An 11,466-nucleotide genomic window follows, 5' to 3' on the forward strand; every position below is an offset into this window, starting at 1 on the left:
GGAAGGCAACCCAGGTATGTGCGCGTGCCCGACGTGGCTGACGACTCTGGAACACAGACGGCCCTTTCAGACTGGAGGTTGCCGGACAGGAGAGACAAAGAGACAAGAAATCGTGGAAAAGGCAACCTCCCCACGCCGCTATCTGTGGGCCTCAGCCTTTCGGGTCTTAGCCCCCAGAATGCACGCTAGCCACGCGTAAAGCTGCTTCCTGGGAGGAAAAGCCTCCACGTCCCGACGCGGCGCTACCGTACCACAACCTTAACGGGTTAAAACGACACAAACTCGTTCTCTTACGGTTCTGGAGGGAAGAGGTCCAAAATCAGTCTCTCTGGGCTAAAATCACGACGCTGGCACGGCTGGCTCCTCCTAGAAGCTCTCCGGAAGGACGTTTCTTCGACTTTTCCGCTTCCAAAGGTCTCCCGTGTTCCACGGCTCGAGGCGGCTTCCTCGCAAAGCTCCAACCCACGCACCGGCTTCTGGCTTCCTGCTCCCACTCTTATAAGGATCCTTGTGATTACATTGGGCCCACCTGGATAACCCAAAACCATCTTCCCAGCTCAAGACCCTTAACGTAATTTCACAGGTAAAGTCGTGTGTGTGTGTGTGTGTGTGTGTGTGTGTGTGTGTGTGCGCGCGCGCGCGCAAATAAAGTAATATATGCACCGGTTCTGGGGGTTAGGACATGAACATCCCTGGGGGCCGTACCAGTTACCAACATGTACATTTTCTTAAGACAAAATTTTAAAATTAATTAGGAAGCATGCGAACCTCTTTGTAAACACCTGTGTCCAATTTCCAATTAATTTGTTGTTTTCAGGTGCTGACTTTCAGGGCTAAGTAATGATGTTTTTTTGTTTTTTTTTGTTTTTTCTTTTGGTTGGAAACTTTCTAGAGCACGTGGGTGTGGTGACTGTGGTATTGTCTGGGTTACTGAGCAGCTTGGATGAGCATCTGTGTAGGAATCGCTGTGGTAGGTTATATTTAAAAACTGTTTCTTCCAAATGTTCAAAACAGGACCAGGTCTCTACTAAGAAGCGGCATTAAATCTGTACAGGAAACAAAAGGTAGAGATTATAAAACGCAGAGGGTGGTTAAATCACTTTGTTTAATATTAGCAGCTCACTCATAACCGGTGAGGAAGCAAAGAGGATTAGAGGAGAGGGGAAAAACCTGCAGCTTCTTGACTGATCATTGAACCAGTTAATCACATTCTGATTAGAAGAGGGTGGAGAAAGAAAAACACGGGCACCATATTCTTATGAGTTTTCTCTTCCAGGCATATGGAAAAGAGGAAGCATAGTGCTAAGATGCCCTTGGACTGGGGCTGGAGACCAAAAAAACAAACAAACAACAAAGACAAAAACAAAAGACCTCAGTAAAATCTGGGTAGGGTGAGCCCATGCTGAAATGTACTTGCTTTAATTTTGTTTCTTCTTTGAACTGGTAGTTGCAGAACATCCGCCCCCCCTTAATGCCCCGAGGAGAGTTGTACAGTCTTCTGATCTCCCAGTCTGATGAGAAAAGCCCCCTATAACCGGTTGCTACACAGAGCTCTGGGTTTGGAAAGTTCGAGTTGCCGCTTCTAAAAGAATCAAGTGAAATGGAAAGCACATTTGTAAAGAAATTAACACAGCTCTTATAGGAGGAAGCTCGATCTTTACCTAAATGGTCCCCCTTTTTTCTGGCTTGCTTCTCATAACATTGCAATGTGTATTTTTGTCTCCTGGGAGGGCATTAACTAATACATAATGTTACTTTATGAAAAAATTATTGATGAGGGGCGCCTGGGTGGCTCAGTCGGTGAAGCGTCCGACTTCAGCTCAGGTCACGATCTCACGGTCACAGAGTTCGAGCCCCGCGTCAGGCTCTGGGGCTGAAGGCTCAGAGCCTGGAGCCTGCTTCCGATTCTGTGTCCTCCCTCTCTCTCTGCCCCTCCCCCATTCATGCTCTGTCTCTCTCTGTCTCAAAAATAAATAAAAAACATTAGAAAAAATAAAAAGAAAAATTGTTGATGAGGGAGCATAAGGCAAGCTGACAGGACGCAACTCCCCCCAGCCCTACCAGGTGGGATATGCGTGATATTCCTTGGCACTCCTGGCTGCCCAAGAACAAAGAAAAAGGAAAAACAAATGGTTAACTGATAGAGATCATAGTCCTGCAGGACCTAAGTCTCCATCACCCCTCCATACTGATGTGGGAAACAAAGGCAGGAGGAAATGGCGGATAGAACTAAATTTCCTCATAATCTGCAGCCCACTGACAAATCCTTGACTCTGTCAGAGTAAACCGTTTCTCCAGGAACTCCTTGTCTTAATGCTTTGCTAGAGGGAAAAACCACCTTAGCTTGACAATAGCAAGGCCTCCACTATCCTGGGAGTCTTTTTTAGCATATGAAAATCTCACTGGAAACTTCCCCTGGGCTTTAGCTCCCCCAACCCCACAGTATATAACCAGTCGCTCCTCATGGTCCCAGGGCAGCTCTTCCTGCCCACGGGTCCTGTCCCTGTGCTTTAATAAAACCACATTTTTGCACTAAAGACGTCTTCAAGAATTCTTTCTTGGTTGTCTGCTCTAGACCCCACAAACCCCATGATCCCCCCCAAACCTCATCAATTATAATATAACTTATTTTTTTAAATAATCGAATGTAAAAATATAAGATGCTTTAAAATAACTACCCATATCTAACAAAATATTATCCTATTTAGAGTTCCTTTCATATCAGTGAGGAGTGAGAGTGAACTTTTAGGCTAGTAGTTCCTAAAATTTGCTGCAATACTTCCCGGTCTTTAATGTGCACACAAAACACCTAAGGATGTAGTTAAAATGCAAATTCTGACTCAGTGGGGGGAGGGGAGAAGAAGAGGGTCATGGATTCTCTATTTTTTACAGCCTCTGAAGTGATATGGTTGTTATTCTTCCCCCTTTGAGTAGTGATGTCATAGAGAACTCAATAACATTACAGATTCCCAAGTACCCCCAAGACGTCCCCATAGATCTGTAATTTTCACCAGCCCCTCTGATTGTTCCTGTACCACCAGCCTTACACTGGTTCACTGAGTGGAAATGGCACAGCACTTACAACTCAAATGCTTGCTAGGGGTATGTGGTTACCTAAAGGCTCAGATTGCATTTATTTTAAAGTCGGTGATAAGCTGGCTGCTTTGGGACTAAACCTCAGACCAGCCTTCATCACAGGCCTCTTCACATGCTCTGCAGCCACAATGCAATGGCAAGCAAATCCACAAGCCAACCGTTTGTAACTTCTGAGCCGCGAGTTGGTAGTCTGAGTGTTTTGAAGGCCATGACTCCTGTGAGAATTTGATGTCAATTATGGGACATCCACCCCCGAAAAAATCCACAAACACATGCACACATTTCATAAACAATTCAGGAAGTTGCATATTTCCTAGTTTATCCATAGATTCCTCAGGAGTTCATGACCTCGGACCAAGAATCCCTAGTGGGGCCACTATGGCCTGCAAGCACCATCTGTCTCAGCAACGGACAAGGTACCAGTTCTAAATCTCATCTTGTTATCATTTTGACTCCTCTAGGCCAGCCCCAGAACCTTCCCCCGAACCAATCCACTGCACCTGCCTTAGGGCTTCTCCCTCTGAATCCCCAGGTGCTCTCCATGATCCTGGCCTCAGAACTTGACTTCAGGCTGCACTGTCTGTCTCTGTTTCCCATCCTGTTTTGGTTTGCTTCCTGACTGAGCCGTTTGCAATTATCCCTTTCGAGACCAAGCGTCTGTTTTATAGGTCCTCTTTGCCAATCTCCCCACTTTGAGACTGCTACCTATAATCAGGAGTTATTACTTAAAAGACATCACTTAGTATTTTACCTTCTTCCAAGAATCCTCTTTACCATGCCAGGAAAAGTCTTAACGTTTCTTCCCTTGCAGTTTTAGCAATCTTAAAAGCCCTCTGCTTAAAGGGACTTTCTTTCTCACTCTTTTGGGGGTGGGGGGAAGCTTTTAAAATGCAAATATATTTTGAACAGAACACAATTGTACTTCAGAAGATGTGCAAATATAAGGATTTTAGCATTAACATGAAGAAATGAAATCTTCCTTTTGGATCTGGATTGCTAATGCACCTCTGCACACACAAACACGTTACAGAGCTTTGGCATTGCGTGGTTATTCAGTTTAATTATTTTATCATTTATTCCTGTAAATTTTCTTATGAATTTATGTTTCATACTATTTCTTATACTCCATGAAGCATACCTAGTGAGTTGTAGTATATAACATTACACACTGGAAGTTTTTGTTGTCATTTTTCCTCACTTAAAGATGTTGCAAGTAATTAATTATAAAGGCAAAACTAAGAAATATCAGCAAAGTTTAGTTTTTCTCTTACTGTGAAATTTATTACATTGTAACAACAAAAAATTAGAGGGTAGGGGGTGATCTAAAGATTTATCCAAATAAACATTTACTGCTGCCTTATCCTCCATGATCATCAGGCAGCTGTTAGGTAACAAGTTTTCTGTTTTACATGATCGAGGAGTGATATTATAATTCAAGAAATGATTTGTTTGGAGATGAACCTCTTTCTTGATAAGTAGACTTGGTGTTTAGAGTCCAGGATGAGGCTCTGACATATCACTTGGTAATAATGGGAATTAGTTTGATCTCTGAGAATGAAATCGATTCAAGTATGCAAAAAATCAAGCCTACAAAATAGAATTGGTCTCATAAAAATGCAGCATATCTGAGGCCTACATGAATGTAATAAATATCCACAGTAAGATTGTGACAATTATGAATGAATAGGTCAGTCAACATAGCATTTAAAAGACTTTAGAAAGTCAGGGGCACCTGGGTAGCCCACTTGGTTAAGTGTCCAACTGTTGATCTGAGCTCAGGTCTTGATCTCAGGGTCATCAAATCATAGTGCACACCCACACCTCATGAAGTTCTGTTCACTAGACTTTAATTATTCATTCCTATTGTTATGTGGAGAAATCAAACCATTTTAGGCTAATTCCATTAACTACTTGACTCCTCTGACCCTTTTTCTTGATCCCATGTGTACTGGTTTTCTATCACTGATATAACAAATTTCCACAAACTAAGTAATTTACAACAACACAAGTTTATTCTCTTATAATTCTGGAGCTCAGAGGTCTGAAATGAAGCTAAAATCAAAGCATCAGCTGGGCTAGTTTCTTCTGGAGCCTCCCAGCAGGGGAGTCCCTACTTTTCCTCTTCCAGCTTCTGATGGGTGTCAGATGCCTTGGCTTGTGACCACACCACTCTGGTCTTTGTTTCTATTGTCACAATACCTTCTTCTACCCAATCTCCTGCCTCCATTTTATAAGGACCCATGGAATTACATCAGGCCCACCTGGATCATTTATGCCTGCAAACCTCTCCATCTCGAGATCTTTAATGTAGCCACATCTGAAAGTCCCTTTTGCCATATAAAGTAATATAGATTTAGGAATTAGAACTTTGGCACATTAGGGGCTATTATTCAGCCTCTCCTATAATAATTACTAAGCAACCTTCCAATTATGACTTGGTTTCCCCTGTGCACTTTCTGGTTAAGAAATAAAGAGCTATCCATGTAGGTTTTAGTATTTCAGTACTTACCTATTATATTTTCAAAATAAATTAATGAAATGACAGTCTGGTCTTATACATCAGCCTTATGAGTTTGTAAGTCTGACCTAAGCAATGGATCCATGTTCAGTGTATGCTTACTGTCAGATTTTTGAAGTCTGAGGGAGGAAAATCCAGACCCCACTAAGGTGAATTCTTCAAATCCATGAACAGTATCTTTCCAGAAGATGCCCTGCATTAATTAATAATTTCATGATCTCAGTGGCTTGCAACAATTAGCACTAATTACAGTTGTGGGTCAACTATGGCTTTGTTCCTCTTCTGCTCTTTTTGGTATTAGGCTTAAGGAGTAGACTATATTTGAGACACGTGGTTCTTGGGGCAAGGAAAAAGAGAGTAGTCAGGCAAAAAAACAGAAAAACAAAAACAAACCAAAAAAAACCCTAAAACCTAAACTAACTAAAATCACTTACCTAAGTACCTTAAAAAGTAAACAAAAGAAGGTAAATTGTGGACAGGAGCCCAAACTGTAAGAAGTGACCTATGCAAAGGTGAATTTTCCTTTTTTTCCTTTTCTTTCATGGCTGTTCACTCAAGACAGAATGAAATCACTAAACTGCTTTGTACATGAGTGGCATTGGTGGAAAAATCTCTGATAGAAATTCTGTCCTTTCTAGCCACCAGAAATAGGAATGTAGTAGTCTGGAGAGGGTGGGGTAGTCCTGGAGAGGAGAGAGCTAACAGGAGATTCCCTAACTCTGCAGTATGAACCTGTCCCAAACTTGGACTCAACCATAAATTATGCATTCGTAGGGCAGATCAAAGCAGCATAGCAAAGGCTTTGAGAACTGAAATTAGAAACACATCCCACAGAAGGAAAGACACTTCTGGTCTGAACCCAAACGGTTCCAAAATTACTGACTAACTAAAGGACAATACAAAATGTGACTAATTCTCATTGGAAGATTCTCAGTAAATGCCAACCACAAGATGGCCCAGATGTTAGAATCACCAAAGATGTAAAACCAGCTATTATAACTAGCAGAAATGTGTGGAAATGACTGAAAAGATAACAGTTTTCAAAAAGCAAAGAAATAGAAACTATAAAAAAAAAACCCACAGGAGAATTTTAGAAGTGGAAACTATATCTGAAACTAAAAATTCACTAGATCATCCAATAGCTGAATGGAGATGAAAGACAAAAAAAGTCAGTGAGCCTGAATATAGAGAAATAGAAATTATGGAATCTGAACAACAGAGAAAAAAGATTTAAAAAATTAACAGAACAGATTTAAAAAATTTTATGGCACAATATCTTCGGGTCTGACACATATATCACTGGAGTCCTAGAGAGAGAGGAAAAAAGATCCAGGTAGAAAAAATATTTTAATAACTAATGTCCCCAAACATGCCAAATTTGGTGAAAGGAATAAATTCACAGATTAAAAAAGTTCATTGAACCCCATGTAGAATAAACTCAAAGAAAATTGCAATTGAACACATCAAAATTAAACAGCAGAACACCATACACACGAAAATCTTATAATAGCTAGCAAAAGAGCAATCCGCTATAGGTGGAAGGGCCATTTGAATGACTACAGAACTCTTATCAGAGGCCAGAAGACAGTAGAAGTCACCTTTGAAGTGCTGAAAGAAAAGAGCTCAGTCCAGAATTTTCTATCTAGTGAAAATACCATTCAGGAAGGAAGGCGAAACTAAATGTTATCAGATGGAGGGAAACACAGAATATTTGTCGCCAACAGACCCACTCTGAAATAATTGCTAGAGGATGATCAGGTTGAAGGGAAATGATGCCAAAGGAAGGACAAGTTAAACCTTCAGGAATGAAGGAAGAGCAAGAGAATATAAATATCTGTGCATATGTAAAAACCTACTTTACCTCTTAAGCTCTTTAAAATATGTATAACCAATGAAAGCAAAAATTATAACATTATCTCAAGAGATGTCAATAATTGTAGGGGCGCCTAGGTGGCTTAGTCGGTTAAGTGTCTGACTTGGGCTCAGGTCATGCTCTCACCCTTGGTGGGTTCGAGCCCTGTATCAAGCTCTGTGCTGACAGCTCAGAGCCTGGAGCCTGCTTTGGATTCTGTCTCTCTCTCTCTCTGCCCCTCCCCTGCTGGTGCTCTGTCTGTCTGTCTCTCTCAAAAATAACTAAACATTAAACAATTAAAAAAAAAAAGAGAGATGTCAATAATTGTAAAAGAAATTCATATGACACCTCTAACATAAAGGGTAATGAGAGGAAGCACATTTACATGTACAGTTGCAAGAATTCTACATTTTACCTGAAGTGGTATGGTATTAAATCTAAACAGACAGTGAGAAATTGGATCTGTATAGTGTAATCTTTAGAGCAACCACTACAAAGAATATAGCCAAACAGGCAATAGGTAAATTAAAATGGAATGCTAAAAAATATCCAAAAATCTAAAAAAGGCAGGAAAGAAAGAAAAAAGGAACAAAAACCAAAGTTAAACAGAAGTTAAATAAAATGGTAGTCTTAAATCTAACCATATCAATAATTACATTAAATGTTATAGGCCTAAAGAAAACACTCTAATTAAAAGGCAAAAATTAATAGTGTAGATTTTTAAAAAGCAAGACCCAACCATAGGCTGCCTTAAAGTGATAAATTTTACATATAAAGGCAAAGATAGTTTCAAAGGAAATGGGAGGGAAAGAGGACAAAGATATACCATGCAAACAAGAAGCATTAGAATGAATTCCAGAAGCACTGGAATGACTATCATTTAATATTTTTATATCAGAAGAAAAGGTTTCGATTATAAAAATTAATGAACTTTAAGACAAAAAGGACATTTCGTAATGATGAACAGTGAGATGGACAATCATAATGATGAAAGAGATCATTTCATCAAGAAGACATAATAACTTAAAATGTATATTTACCTGGGCCACCTGGGTGGCTCAGTAGATTAAGCATCTGACTTCAGCTCAGGCCATGATCTCAGGGCTCCTGAGTGCAAGCCCCACATTAGGCTCTGCACTCTCAACACCGAGCCTGCTTTGGATCCTCTGTCTCCCTCTCTCTCTGCCCACCCCCCCCCACTGCTCTCTCTCTCTCTCTCTCAAAAATAAATAAACATTTAGAAATAAAATAAAATAATAAAATAAAATGTATATTCACCTAATGATGGCACCTCAAACTATAAGAATCAAAAGTTGAAGAATTAAAGGAAGAGAGAGACCTCTGTATGATTAGAGTAGAAGATTTTAACATCCATTTTTCAATAACTGCTAGACCAGCTAGCCTTAAAATGTTAGCAGGGGCATAGAGACCTGAACAATACCTTTAAACACTTCAGTTTAATTGACATTCATAGAACATGACACCCAACAAGTGTGGAATATATATTTTTTCAAGTTCACATGGTACTTTCACCAAGAGAGACCACACACTGAGTCATCAAGCAAGTCACAATCATTTTATAGTACTGAAATCATACAAAGGGTATCCTCTGATCACAATAGAATTTGATTTAAAAATCAATAAAATAATATATCTAGGAAAACTCTACATAGAGTTTAACCAATATATTTCTTTTTTTTTTCCCCTGGGGCCAATATATTTCTAAGTAATTTGTGAGTGAAAGGCGAAATCACAGGGAAATTTTAAAGTATGTTGTAGGGCAGGCCAACAGGTTAGAGATTCGAGGTAAGAGTTGACGTTGCAGTCTTTTGAGTCTGAAATCTGCAAGCAGGGCAGCCAGCTAGAAATTCAGTCAGGGTAGTCTTCAGGAAGAATTCCTTCTTTGAGAAACCTCGGCTTTTGCTGTGAAGGCTTTCCACTAACTGGGTGAAACCCACTCAAAAGGTAATTTGCTTTCCTTAAGTCTGCTGATTACAAATGTTAACTATATCCATCTACAAATACCTTCACAGTAACAACTAGTCTAGCATTTGACCAAACAACTGTACTCTGAAGTCAAGCCAAGCTGATATGTAAAATTAGCCATCACATACAATACATCAAAACGTGAAAGATGAAGTTAGAGTGGTGCTTACAGGGCAATTTATAGCTCTAAGCGCCTGAATTTGAAAAGACAAAATATCTAAATACCATGACATAATGTTCTACCTTAAAAATAAGCTAGAAAAAGAGCAAAGTAATCCCAAAGTAAGTAGAAGAAAGGAGAAAATCAAGCAGAATTTAATGAAAAAAAAAAAAATGGATAGCTAACAGAAAACATTTACAAGTCAAAGGTTGCCTTTTTGAAAATATCAGTAATATGGAGAAACCCCTAACTAGACTGATCAAGAAATAAAAGAGAGAACAGAGGGGCACCTGGATAGCTCAGTCATTTAAGTGTCCAACTCTTGATTTCAGCTCAGGTCATGATCTCAAGGATAGTGGGTTCGAGCCCCAGGTCTGGCTCTGCACTGATGACATGGAGCCTGCTTAGGATTCTCTCTCCCTCTCCCTTTCAATCTCTCTCTCTCTCCCTCTCTCTCTCTCTCTCTATTCCTCTTCCTCTTGAGCTTGCCATCTCTCTCTCTCAAAATAAATAAATAAATAAACTTAAAAAAAAAACCAGAGAACAGAAATCACCCATAGTGGGAACAAAAAGAAGGTTATTACCTAAATTTGCCATTTGTTAAAATGTTACATGTATACCTACCATAATATCCAACCATTCCACTTCCAGGAATTGATCCAAGAAAAGCATATGTATGTATGTTCCTATATAGGCTTGCACAGAACATATTCATCATAGCTTAATTATAATAGCCAAAACCTGGAAACAACCCAAAAGTTTGTCAACAAATGAATGGGAAAACAAATCATGATGATTCATATACAATGGAATATTAAAAGGAAAGAATTACTGATAGATGCAACAGTTTGGATGAACCTCAGAATCATTATGTTGAAGAAAAGGAACTAGGTGATAAAAAATCTGTATTATTCCATCATTTAAAGCAGAAAAACTGACAAAACCAATTGTGCTGTTAGAAAACAATATGGTGGTACTTTTGAGGAGCGGTAGTGCCTAGGAGGGGATGAGAGAGGCTTCAGTGGTCCTTGTAATACTTTTCATTTCTTGATGTAAGTACTAATTGTGTAATTGTGTTCATGCAAAGAAACTTTATCAAACTGAATATTAATGATCTATGCACATTCTGTGTATGTACTGTAATTAAAAGAACACGATTACAGACTCTGCATTTTCTACTTCTTTGAGCAATTAATGGAACTATTCATATTTGTATTTGTCATGCCCTCTGCAATCTGTCACATGGCATCAGGGGGTCACACTCTATTCTTGAACTCGAAAGCTAGTAGCCCCCTCATCATCATCATTGACTAACACCAGAACCTGTACTATCGGCAATGGTAGCCACATGAACATCACAGACCTCTTGGCTGACATCTGATGAGAAGAAGCCACTGTTCTGGTTAGAGAACATTTTCAGGACATTCTAAATTTATTTTTCACACATACCACCACCACCACCTCTACCATGGCTAAACAAAGGACAAAAATTATATCGTAGTATTGAAAGTAGTATTCTATACCATATGTTTGCCTATGTTCCCCTCTTCTGAAGATCATGAGGGAGAATAATGATCAGTCTGTCATTATTTTGGGCAATAATTGCCTTTTTATACAATCGTAACTGACAAATGCATTTGCAAATTTAGGCCATGTGCAGATGGTCATGATTCTATGAATAAACAGGAGGACTTTTATTCCAAATCTGAAACAAATATTTGCCTCTCCAGGTCAAGTTCTGACAGGACTCTCTGATAGAAACTTTGTCTCAACCCCAGGAATTCTGCTTGGGGGGAAAATTGACTGAGGGAAACCTGGTGGCCTACATGTGTCAGTCACCATCATACTGCTGGA

The sequence above is a fragment of the Panthera leo genome, chromosome D2 (assembly GCF_018350215.1).
Source record: "Panthera leo isolate Ple1 chromosome D2, P.leo_Ple1_pat1.1, whole genome shotgun sequence".
Taxonomy (NCBI): Eukaryota; Metazoa; Chordata; class Mammalia; order Carnivora; family Felidae; genus Panthera; species Panthera leo.